Genomic DNA, 21,871 nt, shown 5'->3' with positions numbered 1-21,871 from the left:
AATGACCAAACTTTCCATAATACTCAAAAGTGGCAAATATCACAGTGAAGTCACATCGTAAAAGAGGCTCAAGAAGAACATCGCACTTGCTGTGATGTAAAATTTCCCTGTCAAGGAAGACAAAAGAATATTAATAGCTTTTTGCTGTGTGCTTAATGAAATACTTCCCAGACCACTTGCAAGGTCCTTTATTAAGAACAATAACCTTTCTTCCTGAGATCAGTGACACGGTTTTAAAACAGAACACCTTATCAAGTGAGGTTTGTTCCATTTTTGTTACTCTAGGCAATGAACTCTAGAATAGCAGTGATCCAAATATAAGCAATTTCTAGACATAAAATATGACTGCAACTATCATTCAAACAAACTACCTCCAGATTGCCAAGAATCACAAACATAGCTCTTGGTCTGAAAAATAATCGTGATGCAGTGTGATCTTAAACAAAATGCTTTAGAAGTGAAAGAAAGGACATTGACAACAATCAGGTCACAAAGGTTTCTGGGAGAACTCTGTGCCAGTATTGATGTTATTTTTGTTTGCTTATCTCATCTTTTGCTTCTTACAGTCAGGAAAGAAGAAATGAGGGACAATTTGTTATGACTGTTCTACAAAATCTTTGGAAGTGATTGTATGGAAAAGTCTACAGACTCTGTGGCCATATTTCTGCTAGAATCATAGGAAAAAAAATGTTAAGGACAAAAAAAGCATTAAACATGGGACTGAGGCTGGAAGGAAGAGTAAAAAAGAGGGAAAATGCAGAGACTTGCTAAATATGTACAAAGGACCATTTATTTTCTTCATCTGCATTTTCTCTGTTACAATAGTTTTGTTTTCCACTGGGGTTTTTAGTGGGTCTGGAAATTTATACTATCACATCAGCATAGACTGTCAGTCCATCCTCAGTTAACAACCATTAAGTATCATAGTAGTAACATAATATTGCATGACAGAGTATATCACCTGAACCGTCACCATAAAAGCTGTCCTAAAACTCTTCGCAAGATGGCTGTCTGCAATATATCAGTTGCACAACAGGCATTTACAGCAGCTCTAGAAAATTTACAAAAGTGTGAGAAAGCAATACAGAAGTATCTTTTTTTCTGAAGTATTAATAGTAGTAACATGAAACTTTTCCAGTAAAGCCATTTGGCAGCTGTACGACCATATCGAAACCTGCACTGTTAGGTACTTTACATTTAATTGCTTGCTGTTACCTAGCTTCCTTATCAATTTCTTTCTTCTCCTAACCAAATTAATCTTTAAAGCTGACTCATCTTTTTCACTGAAAAAAATTGTGCCCCTGCTGTACATCTTGTCCTGTAAAAATTAACTGTGATGATATATATTTCTATTTAATACAAAGCTTCTTGAACTAGGAGATTTTTGGTTGGACTAATATCTTCCTCTTGCTTAACAGGAAGCTATGCAATGTTTCTTATAATCTCCTCTCTTTCTGATCCCAAAATTTCTGACTTTCAAATTACATTGAGAATTTCCCTGTGGTTGCTAACAAGGTTGATCACAAGCCAGGACCTTATTCTTTGCAAGCAGGAATACAGATTAGTTCAGTCTGCCTATGCAGGCAAACAGTGGTCAAGACTTTCACTTAATCTCCTGTGACGTGAATGAAGAAGCACACTAAATTAGCTGTGTGGAATGATTGAATCACTACAGTTGAATGATCAAATGCCTGCATGAGCTGCCATAGAAGCTCAGGTCACTAATGAGACTTTTCTGCTTTACTGAATCAGTTAGTTGGAGTTTCAGGTCTTTTTTTTTTTTTTTTTTTTTTAGCACTGTTCAGAAGCAAGAGCTGGGCTCACTTGAATAAAGAAGAAAACACACCATTTCCGTTTGTTGCCTTTTAAATTGAATTCAATGCTTTTACAATAGGTACTAGGAGTTCACTTTTTCAACACGATTCAAATTGCATCGGAAAACTGGATCATTTGCTTTTAATCTACTGGGGTAGCTGCTTGCAAATGCTTTTTAATTCCACATTGCCACAGAACAAACAGAACAAGCTGTTGCTTAATGTTAGCACAGAATGTAAGTACTTGAAAGCACTTCTATAGAAAGAAATTAAGATGCTAAAATAAGCACCATTTAATTCCAAATGCTAAAGTTTTGCATCAGTGCATAATACTACAGAAATGAACTAAAATTTCCAAAATAAAGAAAGGATGTATGCTAAAATGCCAAGCATCTAGCCTAGAATCTCTTGATAAAACATTTGACAGCGGAGCCTTTAACTCAAGTTGGCCATTCAACAACTGAAACAACCCACAAGGTTCAATCCCCTTTTAAAATCTTGTCCAACTTTATCTTTACAATCACCATGGAGCTGTAGCCTAAAGGATCTAATTCCATTTGACTTAACAATATCTGGGAGACAAATTGCCTATTTTACGTTCTACAAATTATTATAAAAGCATTTGCAAGTTCTTCAGTGTATTATTGCATGTTGATACGCTCACTCAGGAAATAAATCTCTCCCTTATGGAATTTCTTCTGAACATTCGTTAAAAGAAAAAGAGTGTTTCTCATTTAGGACCATCAGATATCAGGACAAATTACGATGAGTTAAATGCTCATGATGTGGAAAGAAGATTTTAATGCCATCCTTAAGGATATATCTGACTTTTTACAGAAGATGCAGTAACTGGGAAAACTTTATGCTTTAGAACATCAGAATTTTAAATGATCCAGTAAACCTTTTTCACCCTTAGAAAGACCAACATTTTAGTGACACAGCTAAACCTAAACTGCATAATGAAACTCAGTTCAATTTGAAACAGGGAAGTAAAACATGGAAGCCTGAGTGGAACTCTGAAACTCTAAAAGTAACTGTGTTATTAGGTGTTCAACAGCACATGAATCTGATGGGGGCTAGACTGGTTCAAGGAGAATAAGCTGAAGGCAAATTTATACCATCAGATCGCAGCTTCTGTTGCTAATGGGCATGACAGTTCCTACCTACTTTACTACTGATTGAGAGCTGCTTAGTGTAGCAACACTCATGAACTCTGCTAAATTAAATTTCTATTTCCAATTAACAACAGGCAGGAAAGCACCCTGTCAGTCAGCTTTTAACAGCCATTACATTCCACATTGCAAAAAGTCACTCTAAATTTTAATGTCTTTTCCAAGGCTATTTCAGGAAACTTACAAGATGGCATACATTAAACTAAGCAGAATAAACAGCCCTGAACTGTATATGAAGGTTCAATACGGTAACAAAAGGGAATTGGTGCCACCAAAGGCATCAGTCATAGACCCATGTTTTTGGTTGAGTGACTCAGAGTGGAAGTAAGGAAGCAAAGCTCTAAGCATGACTGAACTCAAAATTTGCCCCATTCCGTGTTTCTGGTTACATTTACTATTACCAGGAGTGGTGGCTCCCATCTGGCCTGATCACCCAAGAGGATTCCTTCCCATAGAAAGCAGGACTTTGGAAGCAGGGCAGGAGGAAAGAGGCACTCCTTGGTCTCAACCAGCAGGGTGCTGGGTCACAGCTGGAATGCCTTCCCATATTGGGGAAATGAAGGAGCATTTCTACTATGAATTATAGCTTCTCACCTTCAAGCCACCACAGCCATCCTACCTGTACAACGTTTCAGTATTTGTTGCTCGGTATGAATGGCCTTGGCTCATCTTTTCCTTAGGCAATAGGACATTACCGAACACAAGACTTGGCACGGCAGACAGAAAACATAATCACAGCTTGCCAGAAACGGGGCTTGCCAAAATTGATACGACTTCCTTATTCAACCTTAATGTTATATTCACTGTAAGTCTTTGGTATTTTTATTACCTACAGCAGCAAACAGCATAAATCTGGACAGCTTCATAGTAAGAAATACCACTCTGAGAAGCAGTTTCTGTTCTGATGACATCACTGTTGTAGCAATACAAGAACTTAGTGAAATATATGAAATTAGCACGTGAAAAACATTCACCAGATGAAATTCAAGGCATCCATGAGACATATTTCTACAAGTCTATCTTGATTTATAACAACTGAGGTTTTCACCTAAAATATTTGATAGTTATAAGTGACAAACCAGGGTAGGGGGTTCTGGGTGAAAAATGTTACACTGTCATCAACATATGCTAAAAGATGCACTATGTTCAATTCAGAAGTTCTATGTAAACAGCAGAGATAATGTAAAATGAAGGATCTCTAGAATACAGGACTGCCACCCAGAACAGTATGTTTGTCCAAGATTTCTCTGGGTTTCTCTCTAGAATAATTTTTAAAGTATTACACCATAAACCTGAATCCCCATGGAGCTTTCCCTCTGAATCGCTGCATGTTTCGCATGAGGGTCTATACAAATTCAGCCTGGCAATGGCCAATACTACTCCTTGCCTATCTCTGAAATATTATTTGGCGTACTATTATATGCAAAAAAGAACATAAGAACATAATAATAACATTTACCAGAGACAAAAAGTGAGTAAATTGAAATTTAGGATTTTATCACCAAAAATATTTTAAAAGATTTATTAAAAAACCCAAAATATACAAGTTTCAGAGGAAATGTATTTAGTTGTTAGACAAGACAAATGGAATTGACATAATCTGGGGTAACAGCCTATTTTTTGTGAAGGTCTTATTTTATATGATTGTGCTAATTACTTATTTCTCTACTCCACTTTTGCCCTCTATAAAACGGGATGACAATCCCTAGTTTTGAAAAACCAGAAGTATTGAGCCGTAATTCTTTCATGATGCAAAAGCACACACGGCCCTAAGAAAGATTCTTCTACAGCACGTCCTTAACCACCTTTCTTACATTTTCAACTAGGGTGTGTGAATGCTTTCCTAAACTATAACCTTGAGTATATTATAAGAAGAGACATTACTACATGCACATTTATTTTTTTTTAAATAACAAATCATGTTTATATTTTTAGATCTTAGAAGAGCAAAGAAACTAGCAGCTTGTCAACATAGACCTATTTATGTAAAAGAATAAAATCTTTACAGCTCAGACCTGTAGTTTTGCTGAGCTTGTGGACTGCATAGTACAAATTGATATAGCACATATTGAGAAGTAAATGTAGGCACAGGTGAAGAGCTCGGACTGCTTATATAGGTGATGTGAGTTAACTAGATGCCTATTTCACGATAACAACAGTAACATACAATCATACAACAGTTTGGATTGGAAGAGACCTTTAAAGGTCAGCTGGTCCAACCCCACCTGCAATGAGCAGGAACATCTTCAACTAGATCAGGTTGCTCAGAGCCCTGTCCAACCTGACCTGGAATGTTTCCAGGGATGGGGAATCTACCACCTCTTTGGGCAACCTGTTCCAGCGCCTCACCACCATCATTGTAAATAATTTCTTCCTTACATTTGGTCTGAATTTACCCTCTTTTAGTTTAAAACCATTACCTTTTGTTCCTGTTACAACAGAGTTCACTAAGAAGCCTGTCCCCATCTTTCTTACAAGCCCCCTTTAAGTACTGAAAAGCTACAATAACATCTCCCCAAAGCCTTCTCTTCTCCAGGCTGAACAACTCCAACTCTCTCAGCCTGTCCTCGTAGGAGAGATGCTCCATTTCTCTGATCATTTTTGTGGCCCTCCTCTGGACCTGCTCCAACAGTTCCATGTCTTTCCAGTGTTGAGGGCCCCAGAGCTGGACGCAGTGCTCCAGGTAGAGTTTCACCAGTATGGAGTAGAGGAGCAGAATCACCCCCCTCAACCTGATGGCCACACTACTTTTGATGTAGCCCAGGATTTCTGGGCTGTGAGTACACATTGCTAGCTCATCTCCAGCTTTTCATCCTCCAGTACCCTCAAGTCCTTCTCTGCAGAGCTGCTCTCAATTCCTTCATCCCCCAGCCAGTATTGATACCAGGGGTTGCCCCGACCCAGGCGCAGGACCTTGCACTTGGCTTTACTGAACCTCATGAGGTTCACATGGGCCCATTTCTCGAGTGGCTCTTATAGCTGTCTTTGCTGAAAAGTACATTTACTCAGTTCTGCACATTGCAAAGTTTTATGTACTTGAACAAAGATACCACCTAATTCCACCCCTGTACCTACTTTTTAATTTGTAATACTGTCCAGAGCTCTGGATTGCAGACTACAGCACTAATATATCTGTTGTATACGCAGGAAGTCTCAGTTTTAGTATCTAAGTGTCAACAGCTACTCTTCAACCCTCACAAAGACATGAATAATCCTGTTTCCCAAATAAGAAGAAAGCTAAATGACAACTCTGAATCCTACCATGACCTAGAAGGGAATTCCTGGCTCAGCCTCTAAAGCAGACTGATAATTCTTAATTTTTTCAATGTCTTCTACTATTCTTTTCCTCACTTCTCTCCCATCTTAAGAACCTGGAGTAAATTACACAAATTTCCACACTGCTCATACCACAGGTTCACATAGTTCACTTGGAGTCCTGTCTCATAACAGTGACTGGGAATAGATGGTGTGTGATACATTTTAATTTTGTGTTGCACCGCTGCAATCAGGTATTTTATTTTCACTTTTAAAAAGGATTTTTAAACCACTTAAACAGAGAATTTCACTTGCTTGCCTACCTCATCTGTTCTTTTCTTGAGACTATAGGACTAAATTCACCTAGTGTTTGTACTGGAAGAGTCTAACTCAGGACTCAGTGCTGCAGACCGTCAGAGGAAAAGATTCATCTGGTCATCTCAAAAGATCCTTAAAACTATGGCAGAATTACTGAAATCCTCTAATGGAACGTGACTGAATGGTAATTTGTAGTGTTAGCAATTTTTGCAATTATGTTTAGAGACGATGTTCAAATAACAGCATTCTATATGCCTTTATGCGTCTTATCCAGAGAAGTCCTGCATTAGCTCTAAGCTATGCCCTAAGCATATCTCTGCCTGCCTGGAAACAGATGTTCCACTTGGCTACACAGTATGGAAGGTAGGGAAAAAACGCCATTTCACCTTGTGGCCAGGGAAATGGGTGGAGTTCTGTACAGAGAAAAATGAAAATACTGTGATAACATTCTAGTACATCTCAACCTCATAGAAACATTCCATTCATTTCAGCAATCTTTTTGAATGCTTCCACATAAACTACATAAATCTGTTTATATATCCATATAAATCTATTCTGTATATTATTTGAAAGAATAAATCCCATTCCTCTGACAGAACTCTGTGCACCTCATTGAGAACAAAGCAGCAAGAACTGTGCCAGAGAACTGGTAAACAATTTCATGCAAAATATGGTGAAATACAATCTCTACAGCTGTATTCATTCTGCATTTTACATAGCAGGGTGCTTGCAGCTACCACTGATGGCAATCAATGGAAGCTTTTATTTTGAAGAGAAAAACTGTAGTAGGATGCCAACAACTCTGAAAAACTCAGACCTGATTTTTCATACATCTGAAATAGGCCTCTTATTCCTTGACAATGTCTAACATGAATCTATTTATACGTGAAGCATTTACATACAATGATGACTGTTCTTCACATGGAGAACCGTGCAGGAAGAAAGCAGGAAGGGGAATCTGGACATAGGCAGAGAGAAGATAATATGGAGGACAGAAGCATGAAAAAAGCCAACAGTGAAAGCCAGGGTGGGCTCAAAGTTTTGGAGAAGACTAAGGATCAAACAGAAAGTAGAAGCAAGAAATAGAGACGTGGAGTAGTAGAGAGATACGAAAATTTGCTTATTTGGCTATGGTAACAAGTATAGCAAGCAGGTTAAGGAAAGTGGTTCTTCCTCTCTACTTGGCAATTGTGAGACCACACTGTGAGAACTGTCTGGTTTTGGGTTTCCCAGGAGGACATTAATATACAGGATCAAGTCCAGCAGAGAGCTACCAAGATGACCAAGGCCCTGGAGCAGATGACGTACAAGGAGACTCTGCAGGAACTGGTTTCCTCAGTCCTAAGAAAAGAAGGTTAAGGATGGATACTACAGTAGTATTCAACTAATCAATGGGAAGGTGTAGAGAAGACAGAGACAGCCTCTCCTCAGTGGTGCTTAATGAAAGGTTGCAAGGCAACAGATATGAGATGAGACAAAAGATAATCCAACTAAACTTTAGGAAAAAAATATTAACTGCAAACACTGGTGGTCAAATCCTGGATCAGGTTTGGCCAGAAAGGCTGTAGAATCTCCATTCTTGCAGGCCCTTAAAACCTGCTTGAACAAAGGCCTGAGCAGCCTACTGAAGCTTGGAAGGTTTTTTTGGTTTTTTTTGAAGCTGGCCTCAAATTAAGGCCTGAGTATTTGGACCAGATGACCTCCAGGGGTCCTTATGTACGTAATTTGTTCTGTGATTCTATGAATTTGAGATGAGGATTAGACCTGGAGGACACAAAGTTATGATACTGCAGATGAGTAGCTATAAGGCCATGCTCTACACAGACTACAAGTGAAGAAAATTTTCTAGAATCTCGACTTCTGCAACCAAATATCTGCAAAATTTCATGACAAAACATGTGTCTCATTCCCCCTCTAGTGGCTAGTACACATAGGACAAGTCACTGCTAAAACCACTTGGTAAACTCTAGTGGCAAGTACTCGAGAAGTGAAAGACATTTATCACACAACTGGATATCAATATATTCTGACACGATGGAATTAGGGGGTTTGTTCTCCATTTGTTTTTTTCTAAAAATAAAGTTAGCAAATGGCATATGACATATATTCCTGGTATTTAAGTTCTCCCTCTGTTCGTAAAGCCAGTGTAAATGTGCTGTTTTCTGATTTTGAACTATTTTTTTCTTCTATTTCAAACTATTTTTACATGCTTTAGATTTGTGCATATATGCACATACGTAGATATATGTGACTCTCTGTTTATGTGCATCTTTTTGTGGTTGTATTTGTGTGCAAATTTTCTTAGTGGACTAAGTTGATAAAGCATTTCCAAAATCCTTTTATTCAGACCTATTCACCTAAAGTCATCTGTTACATCTATAAATGAATAAAACTGTCTAAGCTTCTAAGATATTTGTGCGATTACCAATTATGTCAAAGAAGTTAATGTATTCAGATCAGAGAAATATACATGATGCTTCCACACCTAAGCATAAAAGGAGGTATGTAGACTAAATATTACAAAAAAAAAAAAAAAAAGGTTTAAATGCTTTGGTCAAGTATTTTAAGAAATGTGATACAATCTATTGCAACTTAAAGGAAAAATAAAAAGAAAATAATAAAATCAACATTAAATTTTGCTTTTAAGTGGGAATACGAAGTATATTTATTCATTTATTATTTATTAATATTTATATAAATACTGTTCATAGGTCATATTTGTTATATGTCAAATATTGAAGGAAACATAGAAACACAGTTGATGATAATTATGCAAATATGATTCTTGTAGCCCGGACAAATAAAGAAGTCAAAGCAAGACATTTAAAATACTCTTTGCAAAAAAATTTATGTTTAGCTACTGTGTAAAAGGATGTGAATTTTTACATGAGAGAACCAGAGAATGTTTTCTGAATATTTCAATGATAGTAAATGAAATGAAATAATTACGTTCATTGAAAATAAAATTACTGATTAAAAGATGCAAGCAGTGATAATTTTTACCATATTTCCAGCTACGGTAAGGGACAGCCAACATTCTCAGACTACCTTGCCTCTAGTGTACTGAAAATATTTTTCTTTGCATCTAACCAGCAACAGTAAGGCAGCACCTACCATACAGCATATTAAATACCGGTTCTTTGCTCAGTAAGCTAGACGTGCCTCCATGCAGCTCTTTTGCACAGGTCAGTAACATGTAGGCCACAGCTACCAGAAGTGCATGCAGAAGCTAAACAAGCCATTTTGCAAGGGTTTCCTATCCACAGCTTTGCGTATTCACAGCTGGGCGGTTTTAATTTGTGTACCAGTCTGTCAAATGGCTCTACATGCAATGTTAGTTTTAAACTTCCAGAGATCTAACCATTTCAATGGGGCAAATCACCTGCCTAAAAATAAGTGTGTGCCAGCCATGTGCAGAGTGTGGCCATGAACATTTCATTCAGTAGCAGAGAGAGAGAGGAACAACCTGTTATAACCGAGGGGACAGCAAGCACTTGTTTCCACAGCACAGAATGAAAAAGCATCTTTGACCACCTTACAGTGCTGGTAGCCCTATTCTCCTGCATCCAATAGATGCTACTAATATTTCACAGTACCAAAAATGTACTAGGCATTACAGAGTAAACAGTAAAAACTGCAACCAGATTCCAGAAGTTTAAACAATCCATGTTACACCTCTCACTACAGACAACAGCATTTATCAATAGGGTAGAAAAAGGCTGCAGATGGATATGATTTACAAGAGTAGATTTACAGTGCAATGTCTTTACCAGGCTGCTTTTGAAACTGCATCCATTAATCAATTGTTCTAGATGTACCTGGGTTACTTCTTCTATAGAAGCAAGAAAATATGCCAGTCTTCGTCAGACAATGATGCCCAGGTACATACTGTACAATTCAGTCTAGCACACCCAAAAGAAATATGGAAATACAGGTTATATCGGTATCACTGATCTTGGAACTTGGCATTCTGTCTAAGCTGGGCTCCCTTAATAGAAAATGGAGAGAAACAGGTATCTCTATATCCTGTAAAATATGAAAGTACTTTAAAATGAGAAGAATCCTACTTTGTCATTGTCCTTTTCTCACTGCTGCCTACAAAGATACCTTAAGCAACTACCTTTGACTAGACACTTAGCTCTTAGCCCAAGTTAAATAAAATCTCCACTTTTATTTTCAGACTTCAGATTTAGGTATTGATATTGGATTAATCAAGATACAACTGGTTTAGCACCAGCCAAAGAAAGGATAAATAGGCTATGCTAAGAGGTAAGCCATTTCACATGCCTGTGAAAAGCCCTAAAGAAAAGCATATGAATCAATCCCGTTTAAACAGCCATAACAGCATGCCAGAACTCCAGTTACAAAAACTGGGGGAAATTTAGTAATGCCAGTACAATGCTGATGATTGCCAAGGAAAGGGACACCTTTTTCATACTCCTACAGATGCCAGAAAAAGACATGGATTGGAAAAAAAGGAACAAAGAAATCTGGTGAATCATTACTAATTTAACCAGAACCACCCCACCCCCCCTCTCTTCACTAAGCAGTATGGTATCCTGAATATCAGCAAGCACCTCAGAAGATATAACGCATGAAAGCAATGTTTCAGGTGTGCTGAAAAAAGGAACAGATCAGCCTTAAGGCAAAAAGTTTATGTAACAGGGCACAAACGGAGGAGTAACTTTCCACAGAGAAGTGCTTTCTCTAAGATTTGTTCTTGCATTTTTATTCTAAAATTGTGCAATTTTCCTAAAGTTTTGCAGTTCCAGGATACAAAAGGAAACAAAATGATTCAGATGATGATTGACTGACTCACAGACTGCTAAATATTTGAGGATATGAAAAATCGTTCTTTTCTATAAAAGGTGATGGCCAATTTAAATATCATTCTGAAATACAGTTCCATTAACAATCGTTTATTGAAAAACAATAACAACATGTACTGTTCCATGGACTGCTTTTGACCATTTTGACCATAGTTCAGGATCTGCTTGGACATCCTCGGGGTAAGATATACTTGCTAAACCAATCCCTTGCAGCTGGAACTGCTCCAACTCTCATTGATTTGACTAATTAGTGCATTGGATACTATTTATCAAGCCTTTCAGTAAAATGAGCTAGTCTGGTCAAATGGTACAAAATGAAAAACCATCTGTGGGACGAGTCACTATGCTATTCTGCTCTAAAGTACTGATTTAGGAAATACAAGGGAAAAAGCAAATCTACCTGTGAACTCACTTCATCAGTTTGGGAGGTTTCACGAAGACACCAGTAATATGTCTTCCCAAATGACTTGTTGTTGAGCTTTGTCAATTTAGTGACCCAATGTGGGATTTAAAAAATGTTGTGTAACTATCAGTATAACAACATCCTATAATAAGTTGAACTAAATTATGCTGTTATCTGTAGTAAAAATGCCTAAAAGGAAAAAGCAAAGGGCACAAAATGGAAAAGATAAGTCACTTCCAAGTATGACTTAATGAACAGAAAAACTGAAAAATATCTTTTTAAAAGAGTGAAATTTAAGATAATGATAAGAAAAAAACCCAAGAAACTGGATTTCATTTCATGCTATTTCGTATCAATGAATAATTCTTTGAGTTTCTCTTGTGGAAAAATGATACAACTCTAATAAAATGATTCACAGCACTAAACCATTTTCCTTAGCAAACACCATGTACATTAGCAGAACATCTAGAGGAGAATGTTTCTTTGGAAGATTTATTACTGTGAGATTATGGTAAAATGGTCTGGATGGCTCAGTGTATGAAATCTTGTCATCCTGGCAGAAGTACTTTACTCTTTCAAGAGACAGACACACATTTGGAAGCAGGAAATAGAGCTCAAATTCTGAAGCTGCAGAGACAGAGTCTGCACAGGCTCACGTTGACTTTGCAATAGGCAGTAAAATAGCAGTAAGTGTGAACTATTAACCCCGCACCAAGCAATACATGCTGGCATGAGCAGTGGAAGATGTCCACTTATTTGCTGAATCGAAGAAGGCCCTGCAACAGCAAGAGCAAAGCATGTGTACGGGCAGGTAAGGGAAGAAAGAAAAGAATGAACTCTGACATTTTAGTGTGGTTGTTAGAGGTTTGTTTACCAAAATAAAACTAATATATTTTCCTATGACCAGCAATATATACCAGAAAATAACCAAAGGAAAAGCAATCTTGCTGAGCAAATTGCATGTATGGTATAAAGCACGTGAACTTAAAAATAAGGGTTTTGCAGATCAGATTCTCAAACTACCCATATATTTCCCATCTAACTCCTTGAAACAGATGGATTAGAAAATAACAACATAAGCTATTGCTTAAATAGTATCTGTCAGAGCTGCTAAGATAGTGTAATTGACTACACGAACAGTTATATATACTGGTTCAGTTTAGGTTGCATCATCACACACACACACACAAATCAGAAAACCCAGTGGCTGATGTCTTTACATGACCCATGAGACAAACCAGATGGCCTAATGACATCAGCAGCAAGCCCACCTCCAAGTCATTTGGTGACACTGAAAGGAAATCCATCCACCGGCTGGATTACTAGCTGTGGTTCACAGATGTCAGCTGCTACCCTCCCCACCCTTCCTCTGCCTTGTTTTCCCCCAAAAGACTCTGTATACAAAGCAGCATTCTTAGAGCAGACCATCACCCAACTAGTCGCACTGGGCAACATGAGAAAGTGGGGAGCATAGTGCTGGGGCACAGCTTGCAAGGAGTGCCTTTCTACCACAGCTCTTTTGACAGCAGGGTCACAGCACAAGCAGCGCGCCTCCCTCCATCCTGGGAGCCCGCATGGCACACCTCAGACCAGGCTGAGCACCTCGGGCTAGCATACAAGATCTCAGAGCCAGAGACTAGCTATGACTGCAGAGATACTGCAGCACATACTGGAAGCACAGCTCTAGCTGCAGCCCTAAGTCCATCTTGCAGATCTGAGATGCTGAGGTGAAGGAGCTGTGCAACTGGTTGCACAGGTTATAAGAGAAATGCTTAGAGGTGGAGGCATTTCTAGAGCATTCTCAACCTGGTATGAGTACAGCTTGTATGTTAGGGATAAGAAGCAGAGCAGGCAATACAGTGTTAGAGCAGCCGGAAGGTGGGCGGACATGGATTTAGTTTAAAAAGCAGAAATATGGAATGAGGGAGTGAGGACTTAGAGCAGGAATAGCGGAAGATCCTATTTTGGATAGCTATAGGGAGTCCATCAGGAAGCTGTGGCTCGCACACACTGCAGCATGGCTTCAAGAGCCAGAAAGTTTGGCAACCCTTACTCTGTACTTTCTACTATAAAATTATATTTTCTCTCAATGCCACTTGTTCCTGCATTAAACTGTTCTCCCCCTGCCCCACCCCGCTTCACATCCCACACCTTCTCCCAACCCCACCACACTTAGAAGAATTTCTGTATACAAACAAGGGAATACACTCCCCAGGGGCTTACATACCATACCTTTCTGTAATAACGAATAAAATGCCAAATGAAGTGTGCAAATCCAAACTGTGAAAGTGGATTGTGAAGGAATCAGGCTCTATAGGTATCCCCAAGACCCCGTGTGCTCATCTTTATCCTGGCAGGTGGCAGGGAAGCACCACTCTAAAGCAGAACCATGAACTTGTTTGACTTCACTCTGTGCCATGCACATGCATCACATGGGCCCCAAATCTGCACTTTTATCATATAATTTAATTAGTTTCAATGGGATTTAAGTGAATACTGTTTATTAGTCTGCCAGCTGCACTTCGGGGATTATCCAGGTGTACCATGTGGTAACAATGCGACGCCCCAAATGCCAATATGTTTAAAGGAGTGGTGCTATCTTAAATATTGCTATTAATGTCAGAGCAACATCACAGCAGTAACCTTCCAGTACAGTTAAGAGTAACACAGGCTAACCCCCTCCATGCCCAGGCTAACTTTCTGTATCTGAGGGGAGCAGTGATTAAAACCCTTTTGAAGATCACCATCAAAGCCTATTTTGCTATTGATTTATATGGAATGTTAATAATTAAACAGCTGGCATATTTCTCAGCTTCCTCTCATTGAGACCCAATAAAAGGTAATCTATTTATATTCCACTCAAGATCTCTAGTGGTTCTTTACTACCTCAGTATTCAGTAAACACTCACTAAGCTATTATGGAGCAGGACTAATATTTCACTTGAATTAGTAGGAAAATGGCTTCTTTAGTTCCCAACAATAGCTGTTGCCGAATCTGTAAAGTGGGAAGGAATCTGCGTAACATACAAAAAAGCTACCCAATCCTTTAAACAGCTTCCTTTAAACAGGAGTTGGACCTGATTCATGAAAAAAATGTGTATGTTCAGTGGGTGGTAACTTTGATGTAGTTCTTTTATGTATACAAGGGTTAGCCAGAGTGTCTGAATAAAAAAGGAAGCCAATCTGCTTTTATTCAGACATAGCACCATGTGGGCTGAACGTGAAAAAAAGAAATGGTATATTAAATGCGAGTCAAAGAGACTCATTTTCTTGTTAGTACAAATTATGGGAATAGGAGCCCAGCTGAAATGTGTAAAACAATTATATGAATCAGTGATGACTCTAAATGTGGGTCTCAGAACAAAACTTGTTTTTCCTATAGCCAAAGATCATGGTGACATATTTGTTTCTACCAGCCTCACAGAAGAGCTGGGAACACCTGTGAGATAAGTGACTGATCCCCAGTGATGTTCCAGCCCTTCCCACGCTCCTCCTTCCTAACACTGGCACAATGCATGTAAGACTGCCCTTAAAATCCAATCATTCAAGGGTCCACAATAACTGTGACATTAAAACCAAATCATGTTTGATATCAAAGGTCCGTTCCTCCTTCAGCCTGTATGTCCTTATTTATCTCCATTCAGCGGCACAATGCCAGAGGACCAATTGCAGTAGAAAACTCATGCACTTTCCCTAGATGAAACTTACATTTGTAACTCACTTCACACCTCATAAAAGGAACAGCTGTTTAAAATTGAAAATCAAACCATCAATTTCTGCCAGATTAAGGAAAAAAAAAAAAAGAAGCAGCAATTCAAATCACATTTAAAGTTCACAGGGGTTACTGCATTTTATTAAAACAAGTCCAATATGAAGCACTTTTGTCATTAAAAATCCATTGCCACAAAGGAAATTTTTGTAATTGGATTTCTAAAAAAACACCACTGAAGAGGACCTGAAAAACTTTGAACTTCTGTACCAATTAGTTTTTTCTGTTTCCACAAAGAAGTGGAAACAAAGAAGACCACCATGAAGAAATGGTCTTCATAGATTAATCAACCCAGCATCACCTAGAAGGCTGAATTCTTTTACAGAGTTTCTATCTTTCAAACCCCTTCAAAAATCTTTGGTTGCACCATTTTTAACAAAGCAGCTTGTATGACACAAGCATTTGAAAAAGAACTAGACAGTAAATTAATTTTACTATAATTGAGAAAGGGCAAAATATTTGCAGGAAGCAGATCAACAATTCCTGCTGTAGAAGTGGACTGCCAGTATCACAAGCACGATTTAAATTGTTACATAAATGACTGATGGATTTGGGTTTAAAATTACCATTTGCAGTCTATCCTGAACACAAAATTGCAATCCAGTTCTTTCCTTTTTCTTCAGAAAGTGATCTTTTGATCATCTTTATTGAAGGAAGAACGCAAGACATGAAGACACACACTACTTGTAGGGGGGCCTGTGATGGACTGCAGGTCATAAAAGCATACTCAGCAAGTGATACTCTATCGTGATACTCAGCACAAGTAATTTCCCCTAGCCACATTAAGACAAGACATATCACTCCTTTTCCAGTGGCTAGAAAAGGCACCCAGACAGTAGCTCAGACCAGAAGCCCAGTTTTCGGACAGCTAAAATGTCCAAACCAAATGGGGCAATTAATCCTGTTTGCAATTACTAAGAGCACTGCACTCATTCATAGCCAAACACATTCCACCACAGGCTTTTCAAGATCACTCGCTATTCTATTTACTCAGGGTCTCCAGCCTGCACTGAAACTCATGATCAAAGCTGTCACTGTACCTAACTAGATTAATGTCACCTTGCACCTACCTACACTGACAGACACTGAATATAGCTGTGCCTTTCAGCAGAGTTGTTGGATAGGCAAAACGGTGAAATTAATTTACTGACCCTTGGGTAAAGCTTCATTTTCAAGGAAATCTGAAGTTGTTAGCCTCAGTTTTATTCCTCATGTGTTTGCATTAAAATATGTAGGTTCTTTCAGCACTCTAAACTCGTCAGTGATCCAAGACAAGCTGTACACTTCTTACATGGCTATAGTGTAAATGTAGCAAACGAAACTAAAGCCAAACTACTACTGAGTTAAAGAGTGTCCCTACTGGATTTAAAGTATTTCAGTTTACACATGCCAGCTTTTTTGGTTTATTACTTTGCATCAATTTTGCTTAAGGCCATTAAGTATGCCTTCTGGCCTGTAACAGACTGATTTATCATGTCACACAGGGATCTTTCTGGTATTAACCACTCTACTGCCAATATCTGGAATTCTGGTAAGCAGAAATATAGGGGGTAAATAATAACTATAACATGAAATTTGAGACCTATAAAGCAATACACAGCCACACCAAATTCCTCTGCTCCATCTGAAAACTATACTGCTGAAAGCTTTTCCCCATATCAACTGACATGGGTTATTCTACAAAAAACACAGGATACTCTCTTTCGTTAACATTCTTAGTAGTTCCCTTAAAAGAATCCTGTTGGCATATGGTATCTTGGGGAAATAGGGTCACAGGGAGGGAACTTCTCCTCTCCAAACCCCCATAAATCTCTCTCTCCCCCAAGATATAGGCAGGCCAAAAGCAATTATGGCTATTTGCATAGAAAGCCAACATTTAGGTATAGTCTCTTGTTTCTATGGCAGCACAGCTCCTATAAAAACACAGCTCTCCAAGCTCACTGGCATCACTGTGTACTCTCAGCCATTTCCTTAACAGTGAATTTCCCCTCAAAACATGCCAGATCATGTAAATTAATGCCGACCCCACCGTCAGCAGAGCTAAGAGTGAGGTGCTGGGGAACGCTCTCAGTATGAATGGCCAGTGGTTACAGCTGCTGCCTCCTGCCCTCCCTCCTGCCTCTTGCTGGCATCCACACTGGGATCACTGAGGGCTTGCCAGCCGAGCAGCGGGAAGGGAAAACCATGCCAAAGAGTAACTTCCTTTTTATGTCCTGCTGCCTTTTCTTCCCACTCTGAATAAACTGAAAAATCCATCACCCAGAAAATTGAGATGGAAAAGACTGAAATCACTGCTGCCTTCACCATGCTAAGATTACGCAATAAAAACATTCCCTGGATAATGGGATTTGTCAGCATCAGCTGAAAAAAACACCTACTGTACGATAATATCAAGAAACCAACTACCCCTATAAACAGGAAGTGGCTGATGTTATTTTTCAGTTAATTCTATGTCTAAAGCAAAGCTGTATATTATTGTTAACTATATAGATAACTGGTGCGTTTATACAGAATTTTAAGTTGCAATTAAAGTGCTTGCTTTATGCAGACACCTGTTTAATCTTCTCAAAACTACCTTACCCCCTTCCTAGGAAGAATTATAAGATTTGCATATTACTACTGGAACACCTAATTGCAGCCAATGAAAGAGAATATATTCTCTAGGGTATCAGTAAGTATCCTGTATGTTTATTTAAAATTAAATGCATTTATGTATAAAAATACATTACTTCAGTTGAAAGTGCAATGGGAAGGATATTTTTATAGGGTGAAAAAGAAAAAAAATATCTGCTTAGGACAAGAATACTCCTCACCAAAACAATTAATAATTTCTTTATGGAAATTAAGTATCACATCATTATGTGACCATTTTTCCTTCTGATGCTGAGAGAGTTTTGGATTGGCAGGAGACTTGGAAGTTTTGATTAACAACCTACTGGAGCTCTTGGCAAGATGCCTGGGTGTTTCAGATTACTGCTGCTATAGAAACTCCCCTGGGTGACTGCACTGCTTTTCTTTTTCTCACATTTCTAAAATGCTGGTCTTCAATTTTTATTTTTATTTTTATCCTTTTGCAGTTTGCTCCACTTAGTAGCAACTGCTGCACTACTGTTCTGCTTTCATTCAGTGAACAGCACAGCTACACAAACAGCTATCACTACAGATAACAGGCATCATAAAAGAGTTTGCCATATGCCTTCTCAGCTGGCCAAACTGATGACACAATCCTTTTACAGCAGTCTGGGTAGTGCATAGGAGGTATATACATTTCAGGAAGCTGGCGATTCATTAGAGTCTCTCTGAGTGTATTACTAGTTAACATACTTTTAAGGACTGATTATATATGAGATTAATATAAACTTCATTTTAAATTACTATTTAAAAATTCTAATTCCAATTTATCCAAGAAAGAATGAGGTGCTGACTACAAAATCAAACAAAAATAATTTATTTTTGCATGTTGTTCCCTCTTTTCAGTTCACTTTTTCAATTCTCTTTCTTCCCCTCTCAGGATAATCCAAGTTATACTAACATGGTGAATGATCTATCTCTTTTTCCAGCACCACCAACAGACTTTAGTGGGAGCAGGAGCAGGAGCACGAGCAAGCACTTTCCATTGCTATTTAATGGAAAAGAGCAGAAAATAGTGAAACAGTGTAGAGAGCAGTGCCTGACTGCTGCCCTCAGCTGTGTCACACAGTTACGCCAGGTACACCAAAAGCCTATACAGGCCATCATCAGTGAAGTGACTGTGTCTTCTGCACACATAGACTGTGTCTATGCACACAGCTGCAATCGTCGCCCTAAGAAGCTTGGGGCTTAGTAAGCGTGGACATAGACACTACACTAAATCCAGTCTGTGGGCACTTCGCAACACGTGCACTTGGGTTCCCGCACTCATCCCCTTGAGAGGAGGGCCACTGCTAGGCTAATCCCTGCCATTCATTCCTGGTGCCCTGCCTGCCACATGCTGCTTTCAAAGGGAACAGGCTACAGTGGGATAAGCTGGTTCAGCAGTGACGACTTATTTCTTGGCATGTTACCTATACACATACGGACAACGTCTGATCTGCTGGGGCATAGCAGCGCCGTATGGCTCCTGCGTCAATGGATCAATGGATGAGCTGCCTCCAGCAAAATAGCTCAAATAGCTCACACCTTGCTCTGAGGGCTCCTGGGAAAAGAAGGATACCAGGAGACTACTACAGGAGGAATGAACAGTCCTGAACTAAGCTCAAGAGAGACGCCCAGAGCCCTTCCTGAAAGGAGAGGCTCAAACACATTGCAGAACTCACCTGAAGCAGAAACTGAGACACAGATAAGTGTAAATCATCTTTACTATCTGCAGACTGTATCCAAGTCAAACCCAAACCAGAATAATTCAGAAATTGATTTTGTTATCTGTTTCAATGATCAAAGCTTACAAAGAAACAGGGCTTTGGATCATTAAGGTCCTTATCAGTTGCTAGAGTTATTGTAAGAAAGATTTACAGTTATGATTACAAAACTGACAAACATACAAATAATCAAAACTTATCTTAAAATGAGAAACTACAGAAACATTCTCAAGTTACTTAAGGTAAAAGTAAAACCCAGAAGTGTTTCAGAAAAAAACCCAAACAACCAACAAAATCAAACACACAGACATTCATACAATTCTAACTAAGGAGATGCCTCCTGTGCTACATAGCTCTGTTGGAAATCCAATTTATCTGCCTCTTGTCCTTTCACTAGTATGCACAAAACCATTTAAGTTAGCAGCAATCTCTAGAGCTCGTCTTGTCCAAGCACCCATCTAAAAGCAAGTCCAGCCAAGTTCTGCGTACCTCCAACGATGGAGGTACCACAACTTCTACGGACATTTGCTCCGGTGATTTTACCTCTGATAATTTCCGTCCACCCCTACTTATACAGAATTTCCTGTGTTCCATTTTCTCTGTGGTTTCTGGTCCTTTTGCTATAGACCTCTGAGAAGGGTCTGGCCCTGTTTCCTCAGCAAGCCCCAAGGTACCTGAAGACAGCAATAAGACCTCCCATCAGCCATCTCTTTTCAAACCTAAACAAACCCAGTTCTCTCCACCTCACCTTGCACAACCTCAGATGTACTCCAGCCCCATGACCACCTTGGTAGCTCTCTGCTGGACTCAGCCCAGCATGTCCAAGTATTTCTTTTACTGAGGAGCACCAAACTCATTGCAGTTCTCCTAATGTGGTCTCACAAATGCCAAATAGAGGGGAAGGACCTGCTGGCTGTGCTTGCAAACATTACTGGGGATATGATTGCCTGTCTTTGCTGCAAGGGCACGCTGCAAACTCATGCACACCTTGTTGTCCACCAATATCTACTTCAAGCAGCTACAAAGCTACTTTCTAGCCACTTGGCCTCCCAGTCTGTGCTGTTGCATGGGTTTATCCCAGCCCAGACACAGGGCTCTGCATGTGCTTCTGCAGTAAAACAAGAGGCAGCATTAAGAAGTATTATGACATGTTGCCATCTATTCTTTTACAACATAGGGGAGAAAAATGGCCAGTGGAAACTAGGGCCTTTTACTGCAATCACTAACACAAAATTTAGAAGAGGAAGTCCGAGTTTAAAACTTATATTATAAAACAAAGCTATAAAATTAAAGTAAAATAATTCAAAGAAATACTATGCATTACAGGTAAAATATCCCACAGCGTTGTATTTATGGTTCAAACCTTTAAAAAGGCAGCCTATGTAATACCTAGCAGCAGTACTTTCCAGGAAGAATATATTGAATTTTTAAAATATTCAAGAAGAAAACATTTTAATTTATTTTCCTGAGGAAAAAAAGCAATAGACATCAAAAATGGATTCAGAGCACTTTTAGAGTCTCATATTTTCTACTTTTTGCCCTTCACATTTCCAGTCCCCAAATAATATATCACAGCTCATTTCTGAATCAGAAAAAAATGAGAGGATCCATCTGAGGACTCGCAACACTCCTTCCATTCTGGCTGAGGTTTATAATTTGCATAAACGTGAAGAAAATGCACAATATCAGCATATCAGGGCCTAAACATGCTATTATCCCACAGAATCCACAACACCCAATAATCTGTTAATCAAGCACAGAGGAATGACAAACACAAATCTGCTGCTGCACTACTGTCTTTCTTTGGAAAGAATCAGTCTTTCCTGATGCTTGAACCACCTAGACTAGAACTATTTCTGTGACACCAGGAGTTAGCAAAGAAATGGGGAGAAACAACATTATAGTGAATTACTAGAAGCAGTAATAGTACCATATTCAGGAGGTATTGAAGGAAATTTATGAGACAACTGACCA

General features: G+C 38.9%; 1 protein-coding gene across 2 annotated transcripts in view; it reads right to left on the bottom strand.

Annotated features, from left to right (window-relative positions):
* The window catches only part of DLGAP1 (DLG associated protein 1), a 430,938-nt gene that overhangs the window by 292,084 nt on the left and 116,983 nt on the right, over positions 1–21,871 (bottom strand). The gene's annotated exons all lie outside the window — the stretch shown is intronic.

This window comes from Falco naumanni, chromosome 3, assembly GCF_017639655.2.
Source record: "Falco naumanni isolate bFalNau1 chromosome 3, bFalNau1.pat, whole genome shotgun sequence".
NCBI classification, from domain to species: Eukaryota; Metazoa; Chordata; class Aves; order Falconiformes; family Falconidae; genus Falco; species Falco naumanni.
This window is presented reverse-complemented; position numbering and strand designations above follow the sequence as displayed.